The 20654-nt window shown below is 34.7% G+C and overlaps 1 pseudogene; it reads right to left on the reverse strand.

Annotated features, from left to right (window-relative positions):
• Nucleotides 1–836: 836 nt before the first annotated feature.
• Nucleotides 837–5754, reverse strand: LOC123648172 (annotated as a pseudogene).
• Between the last annotated feature and the right edge of the window lie 14900 nt (nt 5755–20654).

Consider the following 20654-nt stretch of genomic DNA (forward strand, 5'->3'; position numbering starts at 1 on the left):
TACATGAGTTTAGCACAGAAAACCCGAATCATCAGTTCAACAGATTTTTGTGTACTGGGAACTATATTTATAATAGCATTTCTGTGTGGAAATCCATTTCAAGTTCTAAATTAACAAGTTGGAAACAAACATTTTGAGCTATATCATTGTTTAATTCATATTCTATTATATTTTATCCAGAGGAATTAGGAGGGCCACAATAATTTGTATCCTCTTAGGGGCTTTCAGGAAACCTACAAAGTATTTTAATCTCAAATAGAGGACAAAAGCATGGATCCTAGAGTCAGTCTGCCTTCATTCAAATGTTTTGTTTTGGCCCAGGCTGGATTTGAACTCCTAGACTCAAATGGTCCTCTTGCCTCATCCTACGGAGTAGCTGAGACTATAGGTGCATACCACTGGGCCTGGCTCGTAACCTCATCTTTTTTACTTCACTGCAGTCTTAGTTTCTCTACCTGAAAGTGCAAATAATGGTAACTATTTCATAGGGCTGTTGTGAAAAATAAATGAGAGTAATCAGGTAAAACCCTTAGAGCAATAACTGGCATATGGTAAGCATTTATCAAATGTACTCTATAGTTCTTTGTATTTCAATCAGAACAACTGGCACACTTACATATGAATATGTTTAACTTCTTTCCTTCTATATTTTGAGATCTTGTAGTTAAGTAAATTTATCTCATGAAAATGGCTTTTATAACATTTTAACAATATTTTATAATAACAATTTGTATTTTGGTTTACAGAGTTCTTTCGTGTTTATCATTTATACTGTTTTCATTTCAATGACCTCTGAACTTTTTATTGGCCTCTTGCTCCCCTCTGCTCCTGCCACCTCAATGCCTCAGAACTCTGGTGTTGTTACTCTCAGACACCACTTCGCCGTCTACCTTCCTGTGGGTGGTGGTCTTTTGGCTGGTTTGCATGAAGTTGCTGCTATTGAAGGCATCACTGAGATTGAAGTTCTCCCAGTCTTCCAGCAGACGGCAATAGGTGGCAATCTCAGCCTCCTGCTTGACCTTGATAGTCATCAGGGCCTTGTAATTCTGGGCCTGGCACTGCCTCTCTGCCAGTGTCTGTGCCAGCTCTGACTCCAGGTGCAACAAGACCCCATTGAGCTGCTCCATCTGCATAGCCTCCACCTCCCTCAGGCTGTTCCAAGCTAGCCTTCAGATTTCTCATGGAGTCTAGGTCTAACTTCAAGGACATCTAGGTTCCCATGAGCATCATCTCAGCAGCTCCTATCACAGGGCAATGCGAGGTGACCACCGTGGTCTCTCCTCAGTCTGCTGGGACCAGTACCTGTCCATCTCCTCTTGGCTCTTCTGAGCTAGCTTGTCATACTGGGCCTGATGACTGCCATGATCTTTCTGAGGTCCTGGGATTTGGGGGCATCTACCTCCACAGTCAACCCAACACTGGCAATCTGGGCTTATAGGCCTTTTATTTCCTCATCATGGTCCTTCTTCAGGAAGAGCATCTCCTCTTTGGGAGCCTTGATCTCTGTGTCTAGCTGTGGGCAAGCAACATCAGTGTCATCAGTGACCTTGAGGAACCCAAGGATGTCGCTTTCCACAGGCTGGTGCATGGCCAGCTCTGTCTTGTACTTGACTCTAAAGTCAGCAGGAGCAAGACGGGCAGTGTTAGCTGCAGAATGGTGCAGGCATTGCCCAAAGAATTTCTAAAGATCTGAGCCCTCGGGTCCTCTATGGTCTTGAAGTAATGCCCCTTGTCTTTGACCTAGGGTCCCCTCTTTTCTAGATGTTCCCAGATTTTGCTCTCCCATCTTCGATTATCAGTCTCCAGGCTTCTCATTCTGTCCAGGTAAAAGGCCAGGCAGTAGTTTGGGTCTTGCATGGTTTCCTTCTTGATCTTGTCAGGGTTGATTTTTTTGAGGGGTGGTGCCCCGGTTCTTTGGCTCCTGGCTTGGAAGAATCACAAACTGGGACAGTGCAATGGAGAAATGACAGGAGCAACTCACACAAGCAGCTTCTATTGCAGGCTTTTCAGCATAGAATAGAAAGTGAAAGGATGTTTCCTGAGGGGAAATGGGTCTATCTCCAGGAGTGGAGAAGATGCTGGGGACTTACCACACTTTTACTTTTATGTCTGTACCTTATGATATGCTAAATGGTAGGTGTGATATTCATTATTTCTCTGGGAAAAGGGTGGAAGGTTCTTAGAGCTAAGGGCCTTCCTCAATTTTATCCTTATAGTGTAAATTCCAGCAGTTGCCATGACAATTGTAAACTGTCAAAGTGCTGTTGGGTGTGATTTTTATTATGCTAATGTATGTTAATAGAAAAAGGTTACCTTTGGACATGAGCTTCTGGTTTCTGCATGCTCCTGGCAGGAATAGTCCCTAACCTCAAGTTCCTGCTGTTGGGGATTTGATTCTAAATGCTCATTGGCCTCCTCATTTTTGCCCCACTCCTCTTTTCCTGTGGTTATCGCTGCCAATCTGCCCCTCTCCCAGCCGTCTGGATGCCTACTATTCCTGCTAGGACCTACTATTCCTCCCTAGATCCCCGGCCAGGCCCCTGGAACCACAGCCTCCCCAGAAGCTGGTGGAGACGGACACACAGAGATCCGGGAGCGTAAATCCCCGGCACCTGCATAGAGGCTGGCCAAGTTGCTGGCAGGGCAGATGCTGTGACTGAACACCTGGGAGGAGCCAGGGACCAGTAACTGGAGGAGAAGGTGGTGGAGCAAGGAGAGAAAAGCAAGAGGACGGACTCAGGTTCAGGCCCCATTTATACTCTTTTTTTTTTTTTTTTCTTAGCACTTTTTTTTTAATTTCAAAATACTAAGGGGGTATAAATATTTTTTGTCACATGGATACCTTTTATAAAACTTAAATGAGGGCTTTTAGTGTGCCCATCATCCTAATAGTGTTCATTGCACCTGGTAGGTAGGTTTTTACTCCTCCTCTCCTTCCCCACACTTCCTGACTTCCAATGACCTTCACATCTCTTTGTGCCCACTTATTAGCTCCCAATTATTAGAGAGAACACATGGTGTTTGTTTTTCCATTCCTGAGATTCTTCATTGGCATAATGGGCTCCAGTTCATCCAAGTTGCTACAAAAGACATTACTTCATTCCTTTTTCAGGCTGAATAGTACTCCATGGTGTGTGTGTTAACATTTTGTTAATCCACTCATGAATTGATGGACACTTAGGTTGATTCCACATCTTTGCTATTGTGAATTGTGCTGTAATAAACAGTTGAGTGCATGAATCTTTTTGATAAAATGACTTCTTTTCTTCTGAGTAGATACTCAGTAGTGGGATTGCTGGGTCAAATGATAAGTTTATATTTATTTCCTTGAGGAATTTCCATACCATTTATACCCTTTTAAAAGATGCCTAAAGGAGTGTTCAGAGGTTTGTACCCTCTCAAGATTAGAGTATAAAAGTATCCACTCAAAAAAGAAAAATCTTTTGGGAAATCTATATTGAACAATTTCTAAAGTAATTTCTGAAATTCTGTGATTCTGGGAATTATATAAAAATTTGAATAGGATAGTCATTGAAATAAAATATATATCCTAAAAAAGTCACAAATAACAAATGTCACCTTGATTAATTTTTGCAATTTGAACACAGCTGTGCAACCATAACCTATATTGCACATTGATGAAATTATTATATATATTAAAAGATTTATTTATATGATCACATCTTCTCAAGTGTAAAATTATCTTTGTTTTGGTATTTTATTTTAAAGTCAAAGACAAATGCTCTTCAAAAAATAAAAAGAATTAAATTACTAAAATGGTAAGTGTATCTGCGCTTTCAGTCTTGCCATATGCATAACTAGTGAAGGTGTTTTGTCTTAAAAAATGAACCACTTTTCTTCAAACTTAATTAAACAGCATCAAGTTCCAGCCATAGCTTTTAGCTAGGGATTTCAGAATGTGTCTTGCAGAAAGTACTAGAGAAAGAGAGCACACAGAAAAATTCAGGAATGGTAGGTAGGTAGCCACTAATTAATGAAAAAAAAGCCCTAAATAACTCTAAATATTTGGGCTTGATAATTTCAATGTGCTTACAGAGGTGGCTATTAGCCTGTTTGAAAGATGGCTGGTTCATTCAGGGGACAATGCAGGTCCCTCAGAGGCACTGCTGTGAAGGGGAACAAAGAACTGGGGCAGCCTCACCCTAACCCATTCTCTACTGCAACACCCCTTGTTCACAAAGCCCCTTTCAGCTGTCCTTTATTCTAGATGTTTACTTTTTCTGATGCAGGTCTCTTTTTGCTATCTCATGCGTTGCATTCTCAACCTTCCAGCAAGCTGCACCCCACACACAACCTGCCCACGAAGCCTGCCATAGAAGAAAACAGACCTCAAGCCAAAGATTCAATAATTTTGTATAAATGCTTTGTGAGTTTTCACTTTTCATGAAACAGTAACCAAAGGTACCCTTGTGCAAACTAAAATAAAGTTCTGGGACAGAAACATACTGTAATAACAAAGGGAAAGTTTCATATAAGCATTTAGAGGATTTTTTTCATTGATATTGCAAATAATCAAGCATAGGCAAATACTAACACCCGAGTAATATAAGAATGGCAGAATCAATATCTGTTGTGTTATGAAATTGGCGTGTTTGGTTTTAAATTGGAATTTTTTAGGGTTTTTTGGTAATTCAGAAATTTTCAAATCCTTGAATGTGAGATAAGTGCATATGTATGTGCTATTCCTGTATGACATTATTTATATATATAATATTTCCTGATGATATGTGGTTACACTTAAAAAGTTATACCTGAAAAGGGGTGAGATGGGACTTTTAAATTAAACCTTTTCTAAGTTATTAATCAAAAAAAGAAAAAATTCAATAAATTTCTTTTTTTAAAAAATATCATCATAATAAGGTCAAGAAAATATTTACACTGATATCACCATTTACAGTTGGAAATGTCAAACTTGTGAAGGCTTATTACACAATTCTCTGTGTCATTTGTATGAAATGGAATAGATTCTGTTCATTCTCAACATTTGAGCAGGAACTACAGTATAATTTAAAAGACCCATTACATAATAAAAAACTAAGTAGTAGTAAAATCTATGAGAAAACTTTATTTTTAATTTGGATTAAATTCCAGGTCATTAACTCTAATAAAAAGTACAGATTTCCTATTCCTTGGTTTTATTTTATTAAAAAATTGTTTTGTGTCAATTTGTTTTTAAATGAAAGGCATATTTAAAGCTCTATAAGAATCCATATCATAGTAATCAACATTAATAATAGCATTATACAACTTTAATGTTATGGGGTTTTTCAGATCCTTTGATGTAAAAGTTAAAATAATTTTCTTGTATCAAAGAGAAGTGTTAATACTTCCCATACTGCCACCTTTACTTTAGAAACATGCTTACACTCAATCTATTATTTAAGCTTTTGTTTTCACACCATTTAATTACATAAGATTTTATCTCCTTAATTAGTAATAAAAGAGTTACATAAACACATTTGCAAATTTCACACATTTCCTTTCAGCGTGTAGCTCATGTATGTATTTTTAATTGGGACAATCCTGCTCCTCCAAAATCTCAAATACTTGCAATAAAGCGCATGTGCATGCGAGCAATGATGACCCTTAAAAGCAGTCATAAATTTAGTCGCTGGGAAATGAGAAGGCTTCACAGATGACTTAATTTGCTGTGGGAACCTTCGCTTCCTCCGTGCGTAACCTCTGCATTTTGCTGCCCGTGACCTTCAGCAACATCCACCTGCTGGAAGCCATGTTTGATTCTCTGACCAGGGAAACGCCTGCTTGACAGCAGAATGGTATCATAGGACAGTGTGATGGAATTTTTCTTTCTCTGTCATCATTAAGGGGGTTCCCCCTATGGTGAGGGGAATGAAAAGTACGATTTAATGTTCTCTGGAGAGTGGCGGGGGGAAGAAAGGCTCAAAGCTTCACATGCTGCTTTCGGAGTGGGTCATTTCAGTGCTTGTGGCGAATGGGATGTCCCAGTGGAATGTGCCATAGACTGCTCTGAAAAGAAAGGGATTAAGACCCTTTTAAGGATGGAAATGTAACAAAAGGACCACTTTTATGATGTAGCAGCATAAAATAAGGGCTCTATTGTACAACTGATTGCTAAAGATCTTTGAATTGGGTAGCCTAGCCTGGTAGGCCCTGTTTCCTGTGGGTTTAGAGGCTTGTACAGAATGATATGTCTACACTAGAATCAGAGTTCTGCTCTCATTTAGGGGAAAGTAAGAGATTATCAGTTTGTTCCTACATGACTTTTTTCCACACCTACCGAAAAGTGGCCTGTAGGGAGATTATACTCTAGTGAAAGTTGCTGCTAATTAAAACAAGTAATTAGTGTTCCTCCAGGCTTTGCGGTTTCACTCACTTTTGCCCGCCAGACAGCATTAGTTTAAAAGCAATCCAATTTCTAGCAATAACAGACTGTAAAAAAGTCATTTAACATGTATATAAGTGTAAGGTTACAGTTCAGGCGTTGATTTATCTCTTCTGGGCTATTTAGAAATACTGTAGCAAAGTTGAAGAGAAAAATGTTAAATGGTTTTTTTTTACAAAAAAATTTAACATTGAGACATTAAGAATAGAAAAAAGACCACATGCCTCAGTCCATTTACAAAAAAAAAGAAAAGAAAAGACAACAAAAACTGGGAGCATATAAGACTTCCTAAATTGCATTAGGAAACCAAAATTGGATTTAATGCTGTTTTCTCATAGAACCCTCACTTAGCATTTTGTAAACAGATCATTTCATTAAGTCCTTTTGTTTCTTCTCCCGCCTTTGCTGAAACAGGGACTTTTTATTGACTGATTCTCATTGAAATGAATTGGAGCAGTAGAGTTGAACACAACACGCTATTACCTCTTTTTTTTCACAATTCCAAAATGACTAGCATGGCTTTATTTTGCATATCTTGTGGGAGGATTTAGTTAAAATAGAGAAATCTTGAAAGAGATTAAAATATTTTATTATAAAAATATATAACAGAAATTAATATAAAAAACCATACCTACACTGAATCATGCCCTGCTAAAATTCTTGTCTAATTGCTCAGTTTTTGTAACCTGACATCCTTCTATAATTGCTGCCTTTGCTGCTTAATATGATCTATTTCTGAGGTTGATATCACCAAAGACATGCGTGCTATTGTGCAAGCAATTCAATATAGCTCATCATTAAAATCAGCTGTAACTCTACTTTCCCTCTAAAAAATGAATTCATAATACTTTAATTAATGCAAAAGTTTCAGATTTGTGGGTTTTCTAATGCTATATTTTTTAAAAGAATGATGATTATTTCTCTATAAGACAAAAAACTATGCTATGCATTTAATATAGTGCTACTCATACAAATAATATTGTATATATGAAGAGCCATTTAATATGAACTGCTAATACCACAAAAACATTAGCTTTTATCTCACGTTCAACTAGTGGATTCTGAATTTAGTCATCTTTTTAAATGGATAACAAGTAATGAAGTATTAAGTAGCCTGAATTTGGTCATTTCAGGCTAAAATTAGACTATAGGCCTATCACATGTTAGATGTTAATTTTTAGAATATGAAGATGTATTTTATAAAGTCTGTCAAGTTATTTAAATTAATGAAATAAATTTACATCATGTAAATTATTGAACTCTTAAATATATTTTAGACTTTCAGTATATACTTTTCCTTTCCTTAAATTTATTTTGTGTGATTATTTAAAAAATAAGAGTTTGACCATAAAGCTTAAAAGAAGAAATTTTGCATGTAGCATAGAGTCAATAAGTAGACTTTATCTGAATCTGTGCTTAACTTTTAAAAATATCTATGAGAAGAAAAATTATACTTGTAATAGCTTTGTTTTTTCTAAGAAGGAATGTGTGAAATAATGAAGACTGGTTTCATTACTAAGTGTATTTATCGTATGGATCATTTTTCCAACAGAAACTCTTATCTCTCCAGAAATTCTAAAACAATTCATAATCTTTGCAGAAAGTTAACTGTGGTATATTGAAAATATTTCCTACATATCATGCCTTTTCCCTATTAATCAGAACTATGCTCAATTGGCATTTTGAGATAGTTTTTTTTATGGGGGCGGGTTGTTTTTGTTTAATGGTAGAAAGACTTCTTTCAAAGTCAGTCTTTGATAGTATTTGATTCTCTGAAATTGATTTAAGGCTGTATCTATCAAGTCTCCTTCCTTTTGAGCTAAGAATTTGCTTTTTATTTTGTACCTGAAGAGTTGGAGAATGTGACTTTGGCAGCACAGGCCTACGGCACCAGAGGGCAGACTGTACAGAGACCTTAAGGATGGTCTGAACTCTTTGTGGATCATGATTGGAACTATAAGGAACGCCATAATAGTGCTCATTGTATGTATTAAGCCACATTTGCAGAACAATTCCATTATAATACAAAGATAATCTTTAGAAGTAATTTTAAAACAGCAAATGTATAAATGCTGAGTCTCAAGTAAAAGAAAACAATTTTCCTAAGCCAAATGTCTTTCATAAGACATTTCAATGGTCATTTGATTCTATTTTAAAGATAATTTGACCTTATGATTCACCCATTTCTTAAATGCACGTCTCAAATGTAATTGTTTTCATTTGGAGTTGAAGTTTAAAAAATAAAAGCAGTAAAATAACCCTTTGTGATTTGTTCTGCTTTCCAGTGTGTTTGTCTAACCACAAGAAACTCTAAGCACACAAATATTAGTATTAAAACTGATATCTCCATGAGTTCAATATCAATTTTGTTTTAAAAAGAATACATACTGGAAATAATGGCAATCCATGTCCTTTTTACATTTTTTATATGTTCTTTGCAGTTTAGCTATTTAACCTAAGTTCACATAGCTGGACCATCCAGTCTTTTGAAGACAAGGATGATATGATGTAATGTAATAGACATCAATAGTGTATATGAAATTTAATAGGATTAAATTTCTTTGACATTGTTATCAATGCTTTACTGAAGATACAGTGGTAAATGGCAAACTTTCATTGTAACAATCATTTAGGAGTTTCTATAAGACTCAAAATATGTAAAAGATTGTGCAATCTACTGAATCATGGTATTTGAGGAAAACCAGTCCTGTGTATCCATACCAGGATACACCTGTACACAGCAGCACTGGACAGAAAGAGTAGAATTAGCGTTTATGAAAAGCTACAATATGCCAGGCATCAGACCAAGCACTTTACATATACTGTCTCATTAATTATCACAATTTTAGATGTGAACACTCAGGAGCTAAGAGAGATTAAGTAGCACACCCCACGAAAGTAAAGTGAAAGGGATTTATTTTAAAAATCAGTGTATTTACTGAGAAGTATTTATGGCATATCTACAATGTGCCAGTCACTGTGCTAAGCACATTGTAGTAGCTTTAGACAAGCCACATGAGCATCCTGCTGCCTAGAAACATACATTATAGTAAGGGAAGAGATATATACACATATAGACAAATAGGTAAATAAATACACAATATAATGTTAGATAATGATAAGTACGTAGAGGAAATAAATATAATTTTCAATAATTCATAAACAAATTTGTCCCCAAGGTAATGATGAATTTTTCCATATTACTTTGACTTTTTGATCCTAACTGCAGACCTTTACCTTTATTTCGATTATATTGAGTTCTGTAAATTTTAGTCAGTTTTCCTCAGACTTTACCTTCTTTTGATTCCTGATATTTTTATTCTGTGAAACCTTATGGCCACACAGACCATACACTCACGCCATGCAGAATAAGTAGATTTTTTTTTTTTTTAGCCAAATTGTACTCAACTTTTCTAGGTTCTTTTTATTCTTAAGAAATTTTGAAAGCTACTTTAACATTCTCTCTAGAGAGAATTGACTTTTTGGTCTCAACTGGTTACACTGACCTTTGTCCCATGCTGTCTTGACTTGCTCCCTTCTCTTTGATGTTATTTGTCTGATCCTATATCTTTTATGATGGAACCATTTGGTTACTTGCATTTCTTCACCTTCAACACAATAGCTACCCTTCATTAAATGCCTACTATGTCCCCACCACTATTATAAATATACTTCTTTTTGCAGTTGCATCGTGCATAATCCTCCAATTGACACATAAAAGAAAGCATTGCTGTTATACCATTTTACAAATTAGGAGAATGAGGTGCAAGGAGACTATGAGTAAGTGACAAAGCCAGGATCTTTAGAAGAAGGCAGGTCAGTGATGTTACTTTTAATTTCATGTTTCAGAGTCCTTATAACACTCTGTCCATCTTCCATTTTATAATAGATGTCCATAGAATCAAGCCTCTTTTCCCTTCAACATTTTAAAGATGTCTTCCTAAAGTCTAGGATATAGGTTAAATTGTGTTCAATGTTTCTTTCCATAATTGTTATAAATTCTAGGTTAATACATCACACCCTCCTAGGTTTCTTCTCCAAATCATTTTTCAATAGAAGGGAGAATCGCAGCGTAGAAAGGGCGTTGGCTGTGTGTTTAGCCAGGGTTTAATTCAAATCCAGCTCTTCTGTTTACAAGCTGTGTCACTTTGGGCAATATATTTAATTTCCCTTAGGCTAGATTACTTTTTCTTCTCATTGAAGATAATATCTGTCTTGGAGAGTTGCCATGGGAATCAACTTAATATAAGTAAAATGGTTTGACACATGCTCTACACTCAATAATTTTGGCTTTATTTTTATTTGGAATTAAGATTGAACTGGCAATTGTTTTCATTATTCCTTAGAAATTTGAGAGAGAAAATTTCCCAAAAGTTGAGTCAAGTTTTATCAAATGCTCTTTCTCCTCAGTTTGATGACGTACCATGGTCTGCATAAAGTCTGCCGCACATTCATTCATTCACTCATTTATTTAGCAAGCAAGGCAGCAATCAAGCATTTGTAATAGCACTATTATGCCAGGCTCTGTGCTAAACAACAGGGATTGAGAGGTACCTGAGAGATGGCTCCCACAATCAAGAAGTGCACATTCCTATGGTGTGACAGAGGTATGAGAGAAGTAAACAAAGGTGCTAAGGTTATGTTAAAGTCTGTGTTGAGACAGCATTACTCACATCTTCTTTGTGGGAAGGTGGTCTGTACTCAACAGTTCCCTACTGTTTGGTTTCATCTTTAAAGTTAAGAAGTTTATACAAATATCCTTCTAAGGTTTATTTCATGTCTGAAATGCTATGCCTCTATAATCACATCACGGTTGATTCTTTATCTTTTAATTTTAACTTAAATGCCATTGACCATATTTCCACTCTAAGATTTATGGAATGTACTGGGAAAAGCATGCCTCATTTGCAACCAGTATCACTTTGCACCCTTTCTATTATGTCAGATTTGTACATAATATTATGTTTTTAAGTGCTGTCCAATTTACCTGATATCTAGCTGAAAGTGTAAATTTTGTAGCAAATCATTTGCCCTGTTTTTCCTAATGATTTCTGAGGATCTCCTATACTCTATACCTCCCTTATTTTCTTTCTTCATTATTCCCATTGTTTCTCAAAGTATCTTGTTTTATAGTATGATATTATCTGGGTATTTTCCCCCTCTCAAGTTTTATTAAAGTAATAATTTTTGCTACACATTATGTTGCCCTGAATATGCCTGAATGTACGTAGCAGAATACTCAAGCAGTTGCCATGCGAGAGCTTCAACACACACTTGAAGACACATTAGAACTTCAATCCATGATATCCTGGGATTGAGCCTCTAGAAAGAGTTAAGGAAGGACAACTTGACATACTGTTGTTTGTAAGGAATAATACTGCATAAGCAAATTCAGAACCTCACTGACAAACTACAGTAGTCCAACATATATGTGACATGAGGAGGCTTAAAGTATTGACCTTTTCTAGTGTTCTCCACCTCTCACTTTCTGTTTCTCTTTTCCTCCATTGCATTTATGACACATTTATTTGTTGGTTTATCAACTGCCTCTTATCCTAGTATGCAAATTTCATGAAGAAAAGAAAGTTCAATTACTACTATGCTATCATGATGTTCCTCAAATATTCAGTGAATGAATGACATGACATAGATAATGTAACACTGAAATTATAATGAGATTAAAATGCTTGAATTACTATCGTATGGTATTTGGCGAGACAATTTCTAAAAGAGATGTAATATTGACATTCTAGTACAAAGCAGTTTTACAATTATTGCATGATTTTAGAGTTGGAGGCAAGAGTCCTAATTGCCATGTGTGGCTCCAATTTGGAATACAACATTTTGCCTTGAAAAAAATATCTACTATCATGGAATCTTTATTGCTTTAGTTGCAAAATAATGTGTAACCTATAGAATGAAGACTGGGACACCAAAGGTTTTTGTTATCATAATCTTTATACCAATTATTTCATTCATGAAACAATTTTCTATTGAATAACTTCACTGAGAACAAAGCTGTGGATACAAAACTGAATAAGGTATAATCGCTGCTCTTGAGCACTTTCTGGCCAAATATGATGAAGAAACCTACACGTGCAGAATGTGGAAAGGGCAAGTATCTAACTAGCTATATATAGCACAGAATTACGCTCCTAGTAAAGATTGGAGCAAGGAAGGACTGAGGAATCAAATGGAGACAATTAATGAATTGAGTTTTTAAAAACTAAATAGAAGTAATGCGAGATGCTCAAAATGAAATTGTAACATGCCCACAATAACTCTTTTACCACATGGACTAGCTAGCAGTTTCCATTAACTAAAGTTGATTTGAAGCAATTTGATTCATGTTAATGTATATGTTCTTTGCTCCTATACTAAAGAACAACCTGTAATTCATGAACTATGTTTTAAATGTAAATGTAAACAATACTCGTTTTTTATTTAGTTCATGTAAACATTTCAGCAGCACAATGAAGACAATGAACCATATTTTGAAGCTGCTGCTCCCTACAGGTAAAGGTTCCTGTCTTTATTTCCTTACTGACTTCAAACTCCAGAATGTCATCCATACTCCTTATGACCATTTTCTTTTGATTAAAATCACGTTCTTATTTAAACTACTTTCAACATCACCACCAAAATCTTCCTCAAAAGAGATTCAATATTCCTCCTTTATATTTTTCTGTTTTTAGGACTTCTTTCACTGCCACAGACGCATTTGACCACACTCTCCTTACGGACAATTTTTCTATCCTTATCTTTATAAAGGTCCTTGTTTTCCTAATATGGGGTTTTCTAATGGGGTTCCACTAGAATTTAAGCTCTATGACAGCAGGGTGTTTGTCTGTTTTATTTACTGGTGTATCCCAAACTTTGAGAACAGTGTCAGATACGTACAGGCACTCAATAAATACTTGAATAAATAAATCATTCATTTTTTAGTAGTCACTCCTGGTTTTCACACTTCCATGCTTTCTTTCTGTCCTTTTCACTCGATATCAAATTCTTTTTTTAAATGACATAATGCAAGAAAGAATATTTAAAACTAGGAAAATAATACATGTTCATTGCAGAAAGTTTAGAAAATGAAACATGTATAATCTCACTCTACCAAGATATAACTAGTATTACATTTTTCTTATTTTAATTAATTTATTTACATATAACTGAAAGTGATGTTAGAGTACATAAGTTATTTACATTTTAATATATATACTTTCAGGTTTTTCCTATCCATATAGACCAGATTAATATTAATTAGACCACAAATATATAGCTCGGAACATGATAGAATAAACTTGGTGAAAACATAAAAATCCAACTGAGATGAAAAAGAGATACTTTTTCACATGCTAAGTGAGATGAGAAAAGATCAATTTTTACCTTGTTATTTAAGATTGTAAAGATATTAAAAATCTGATTATTTTACCTAACTTTCCTGGTGGGAAGTATGGCCTCATTAATCATTTTAGGAATCTGAAAATTGATTTGACAGGCTGTCTCAGGAAGGTTGTCTTAGTCAGTCCAGGCTACTATAACTAATTACCATAGATCGGGTGGCTTAAACAACAATTTATTTCTCACAGTTCTGGAGGCTGGAAGACTGAGATTGAGTCATTGTCATGATCCAGTTCCAGGGATTGCTCTGTGTAGACAACTTCACCTTCAATCATCATTCTAGCTGTCTGGTCTCTTCTTACAAGGGCACTGATCCCATTCATGAGTGCTGCATCCTTATGACCTAATTACTTCCCATAGGCCTTACCTCCAATATCATCACTGGGTGTTAGATTTCAACACACGAATTTTGGGGGACACATTTAATCTATTGCAAAAATGAAGCAAAACCTTAATTTATCCTAAGCCCACTTAGAACGATAGGGCCAACACAGAAAATAATGCTGTTATGCTACTGCTTTTTAAAAATTTCTTTCTAACTTGCTGTTAGAGTTAAAGAAAACATTAAACAGTTTACTCTTATCATCATTGGAATTGTTTTTGCTTAATCAATGAATACGTAATTTCTTCTGAAACTAAATGAGCTGACTTGACCAAAGTAATCACCATAATTTATAAGAACTGTTTTTATGAATTTGCTAGGCCTACAACAATGGATTTATTGTAGAGACATAGCTATTTAGTGAGTAAGATACCTTCATATCTTTTTTTCCGATATATTTGTTTATAAGAAGTATATGGCCTTTATTTAAGCATCATTTTGATCTTAAATTCCTAGTCTCAATAACAAACTGTATCTTACTAGTTGATATTTTTGTGAAGGTAAAAATCCAGGTCATGAATTATAAGACTGTAACAAGTACACTTTCTGCCCCCATCAGACATTTAACTTTCCTCCTGTCTAAATATTTACTATCTTCTCAAATAACTCACATCTACTCCAAACTTTCCAATGATGTCTTCTTTATACTATTTCTATGAAAACTCTCCTAGTTACCTTCAGGGTATGACTGAAGATTACTTGGTAAAACGAGCACCGAAATTGAAACCCAAAGACTAAGATCCAATGCCTTCTTCTCTGTTTTGTAGCCATATGACATTGAGCAAACAACTCATTTTTCTATTTCCCTGGGCCTGAGGCTTGACAAATGAGAAAAGTAAATGAGACTATCTCTAAGTTCTCCTATGGTTCTTATATTTTATAATCCCATCATAAATCACTCCAAATTACAAAGATCCTTAGGGTTCTTTGTACTTAAATGTATTATGTACTTTTATTTTTGTTGCTGTCCTTATTTTCCTTTGTATGTTTTCTACAACTACTTTGATTGACAGGAGCTCCTTCATTTGTCCTTTGTAATGCTGCATAATCTTTAGCAATTAAATTTATCAAGCTGATATAATTCATGAGCTCCTTCATACTAGAAATTTTGAGGTAAAACTTGTAAAACTAGAAACCCAGGCTATGAAAATTTCATAAAATTCAATTTTCCCATCATAAATGGCATTCTATTTGCTTTAGAATTTTTCTAATGGTTTGGACTTTGCCTGAACCAATGGTTTAGAGCACCATCTTAAAAAAAATGAAAAAAGTGGTATTTATATTTGTGCTGACCTCCAATTCATGCTGGGTATCTCATAATGCATCCTAGCATGAGACATGTGATTGAAGGATACTCCTGTCAAACAACTGCTCAGAGAGGAGTATGTGTGATCTCAGTCCGGTTCAGAAAAGAGAGTTGTCCACCTGGAAAAGCCCTGAGCCCAGTGGAAATAGTCATCCTATGTGTTGTCAGTGCCATGCAAGGATCTCAAAACTGAATGGACACACAGACTGTATTAGTTCTTTGAACCTTCAAAGGGTCCCCTGCTGTTTAAAGACAGGCTCTAGTCACCTGGTCCCATTAGTTCATGAATGATGACCTTTTTAACAAGACCCTTAAGTCAGCTTTGAGAGAGAGCACTAAAATGGGATTTAATAAAACACAGAAGCAAGAAAATTGAAAACAGGAAAAACTGAAGGACTTGAAGGCAATATTCTTCTGCTGCTATATTGAGCAATCTAGTTTTAAAGGACCCAGTAAAGTATAAAATAACAGCAAAAAAGTAATGAATATTATAAAAGAATAGCTTACTTTACTTTAGAAAATATTTTGAGATCTGTATTAGACCAAAACAGAATAATTCAATTTCAATACCATAACAAAATATTCATTGGGTTCCTCCAGGATGTAGGTTTATATAAATTGTAGGTACTTAATATAAGCTTAGTGATAATGATTAGGATAGTGATAATTTTGATTATGAGGGAACGTGAAAACAGAACACTTTAAAGGAAGTTTCTCCCTTGCATTAAGATAGTTATACTTATCACATTTTTAAAAATCTTAGTATTGTCTTTAAGAAATATATGTTAACTTAGAACACCAGAATAAAACTAACCAATTGTGTTTTCAGAATCACTAATATTTTAAAAAAATTAATTAAGGACTTATTTTTCCCCAAAATTCAGAGGATTAAAGCCAATGGTAATTTAAAATGGTCATATTATTTCCAAGCTGAATTTTAAGTGAATTATATGATCATTTCAAGACATATTCAATTCTTTGGAATGAACTTGGAAATGATTACTTAGATTCTGTGTGCCTTCTTTGAAGAATTCGGTGTATATCCCCCCCCCTTTTTTTATTTTAAAATGATGTACTATGATGAAAAATAAATAAATAAAGCTTCCAGATTTTAGTTTGGTAACCTAACCAACTGTGGAGTTTAACTTCTCAAAACTACTTCAGATTTTTGTTTGTTTTGTTTTTCCTTCTTTTGCTCTTTCTTTCTTTCTTTCTTCTTTCTCTTACTTTCAATTGCATGATAAATTCTGAGTTATATCTCAGTGAAACTTCAACACCATATTTAATGAAGTTGTTGAACTTTTAACCTTTGCGCCCAACACACTTTAAAACTATCACCAATATCTATTGCACTTTTTTCTGTAGTCCTGTATCAGATAGTCTGCGGGTCTTTTAGTGCATGGGACCTTATATATCCAGGCACTTTGTAAAAGTTAATGGAAGGGATTTAATTTTTTTACTGTTTTTTTTCAAAATTCTGGAAAAAAAAAATCCTGGAGTACTGTAGCACGCCCTCCCCATCCTGTTCTTCTATTGGTAATTTGTCTGCAAATAAAGAGCTCTGGGTGTCAGCTTCCCATGAAAAGTCATTTATACATAACCAGGCATCAAACTTTCCAACAGAAAAAGTTGTTTTTAACCAGGTTATCTTATATCTTCCAAACTCATCCTATCTATTCAGGCATACATTCTGTCTGCAAGGCAGCACAAGCAGCATTTCTTAGAGTTCCACCAGCCAAACATTTGGGATGCTTTTAAGGAGATCAAAAAGAAGGAACAATTTTTTTTAATGTAGCATTCATACTTAATTTTTCCTCTTTGTGCCATAAATGGTTATAAATGTCAGTTCAAGCTCTATCCTTCTATGGGAAACCAAAAAAACAGGCAGCTTTCTGTCTTAGTTGTTGGAGGAATAATTTGATGAACAGTGAACACTAGAGGGGGAGCTTACCCGTTCAGGAGAGTGAAAGCTTCAGACCCTCTGGGAAAGGATCAGAGGGATGCTAGAGCTACTGACTTAAACAAGGCAAGCTCAGATTTGGTCAGTAGTGGTTCAGAAGTCAAAAGGTCAAGAATGGTAGGTAGCCAATTTATTTTCGTTTTCCAAAAAAGCAAGAAATCATAGTGGAATTGAGAAGTTTAGCTGCTGCTCAGGCCATGATATGGAATATTTTTAAAACCTCTCTGGAGGCAGTTTTAACATGAGGAGTAGGATTACAGAGGCTTTTTCCCCCTTTGCTAGGACTGTCTGTCATTTAAATGTCTAAGGAATGATGGAATGAATTATCATAAAATTTTGACAAATTTGATGGCTCAAGCAAAAAGGGGAAATAGGCATTCCAATTATTAGGTTCTAATAAGACATGACATTTAAAATGAGTTTACATGGCAGCTAGACCTTTGCATTTTTCCCTCGATTTAAAAACACTGGGATCCTTTTGTTTGAAAGGAAATAACTTATTTCAGTTTCTCTTCTCTCTAGTTTAATGATTACATGTCTTATTAGATCAATTATACATTTCCATCCCTTGTAACCATAATCTAATTGCTTTCTACAATTTGCCTAAATTCAGGAAAATTTAAAATGTAACTTGAAAGCCAGTAGAATATTTAAGTAGAAATATTTAGTATAATTTTAGTAGAAAAATGTAAGCTGCTCTTTTATTTATTAGTCTATGTCTTCTTTATCATCTTACAACACAATAGATAAGATGCCTTGATTTAAAAGAACAAATTGTACTTTCCAGAAAGAAAAACAATAAGGGATTAGCCAAAGCACTGCAAAACAAAATTGATTTTTTCTGACGCCACTTGTTCCTGCTTTACCAATCAGATAACAAGTTCTCTTTTTAATAAACTATTTCATGAATCCACATGAGTGATGTTTTAGGATGTTTATAATATTTACTTACTAAAAATTTTTGGTTTTAAAAAATGATAATTCCATCACAATTAGCGTGACCTTTGGAAACATCCTGAACTTTTAGTTTAAAACTAAAATAATCTGTGGCATGCTTAAGCTATGTTCCTACTAACACTATTAGGAAATGGGTAATTCTGTAAAAAAATAAATAAATAAGAAGGACTTTAAGAAACACTTTTAGAATGATATTAACTTTGTCAGACTTCAATAACTAAAAGCGAAAGGGAAAAAAGGCACTTGATTTTAGTAATTAAACTCTATGTGGATGATGTGGTAACTAGTCAACTCTGACTTTACCTAAAATTATTTTATACAAACAGAAATATGTGGTTTAATGGATTTTTCCCAGCAATAAAAGACAATGTAGGTTTTCTTTGCTTTTCAGGGGATTTCCTAGAACTGTGATGACTAGATCTTTAAAATTCTCTTCGATTCTACTAGTGCTATCCCCAGAGGTTTGTCAAAAGCTATTAGTCATCTCCCACAGACCTGGATAGCAACACTAATTTAGACATTTTTTTATTTACATAACTAAATAATAGAGCAGAGGGAGTGTGAATTAAATATATTTATTCTAAGTTTCTAGAGTTTCATATTATGGAAGCCAAAAGTTGAGCTACTCAGTAAAATCTATCTTGAGGCTGCTAATCCAGCCCTCTGCTGCCTCCTTTATGCTTGCCAACAGGTGTGGTGCATATTGTGTTGGTAGAAAAGCAGCAGAGGCAGGCCTTGAGCCTGGAGTATGAAGATTTTGGGTTAAGCAATTTGAAGAGAGCATGAGTTGGCCAAGTAAATGTAACTTTTTCCTTGTACCATCAGGACTAGAGCCAATTTGTTCACTCAATAGAAATGTCTGGCTAATCATTTTAGTACCATTACAGAAAAAAAAATGCTGTGTGTAAGAAAATACTTCTAAGTCATCTGTGAATATCAATTAAGTTTTACTGGAACATTTCAATTCCCCCAACTAAGTCCAAAAGTGGAGGCAAAGAGAAAGGGGACTGAGCCTGTGAGTAAACATAATATGCTTAGAAATTGTAGCCAAATGAATCAGGTTTTTCCTGAGTCCCTCAACCTGTTCAGTGCTTGAAATCTTTCTGACAAAGTATATTTTTTAATATGTTCTTCATTTATATTTCAAGTGGCTTATTTAATGCCTGGAATTCTTTTTTCTTTTAATTTTTAAAATTAACTTGTCCTGAATTTAAATATTTTCCCTAATTCTAACTTTATGCTTAGTAAAATACATAGATTTGTTCCTATTAACTTTCATTTCCTCCATTTCCATTTTATTTTAGGAATTTGAAAATAATAAAAATTAAAAGTTGAGATATCTGGGATATTCATATTTATTGTATGAGTTTCATTTATCATATTATGTTCCTCTTATAAGCTTTATTGTGCCACAATTACAGAGATGAAAATATTACAACCAAACCATTAGTTACATGTCTAAAAATCATTTCAGACTCATAAAATAAGGTAGAAAACTAGAAGGATGAAAGGAAGAAGATAAAGTATGATGAATGTTCTTAGAAATAAAAAATTAGTTGAGTATTATGTTCACTTGACAATGAAAAAATAAATTTTTATACAGTTTTAAAAATTTTTATTTACAACAATGCATCAATGTAAATCTCTCTGCTAATAAATATTCATGCAGAATAGGAATCCATGTCAACATTCTTCCTTCAAGATTTTTGGAATATCATTCCTAACATTTCATAGAAATGGTCTGCTGTTTTTTTTTCTCCTTGTGGCCCCCTGATGACATATTTTACTGTAAAACATGGTATGAGAGAGAGAGAGGGAGGAAGGAAGGGATGAGGACATATCTATAAAGGAGAAAAATGACAAAAAAACCAAAAACAATTACTGAATATTTGAAATCAAATGACAACTTTGTTTTTAAGGAACTTCATTTAATTAAAGCCAATTCTGTACATAGAATTGTGTTAGGAAATGTGATTTTGTTAGAGGTATTATAATAGGAGACTAGGAGACAGAGCTGAGACTGGATGCAGGAGCTTAAAGATCAGATGCAGGTGTTAAAGTAAACAACACTTAAGCAGAAACTAACTAGAGGGGCTGATGACTGAAGACAAAAACCTGCTTCAACAGACTCATGAGCTGTCTCTGCCATCTTACATGAACTTTGGCTAATTACAATATCATTTACATTGTGATTTTAAAGTTTCTCCACCCTTGAAATCACCATGACAGTTCCAAACAACCATATAAATTATGAATATGGAAG

This window comes from Lemur catta, chromosome 12, assembly GCF_020740605.2.
Source record: "Lemur catta isolate mLemCat1 chromosome 12, mLemCat1.pri, whole genome shotgun sequence".
NCBI classification, from domain to species: Eukaryota; Metazoa; Chordata; class Mammalia; order Primates; family Lemuridae; genus Lemur; species Lemur catta.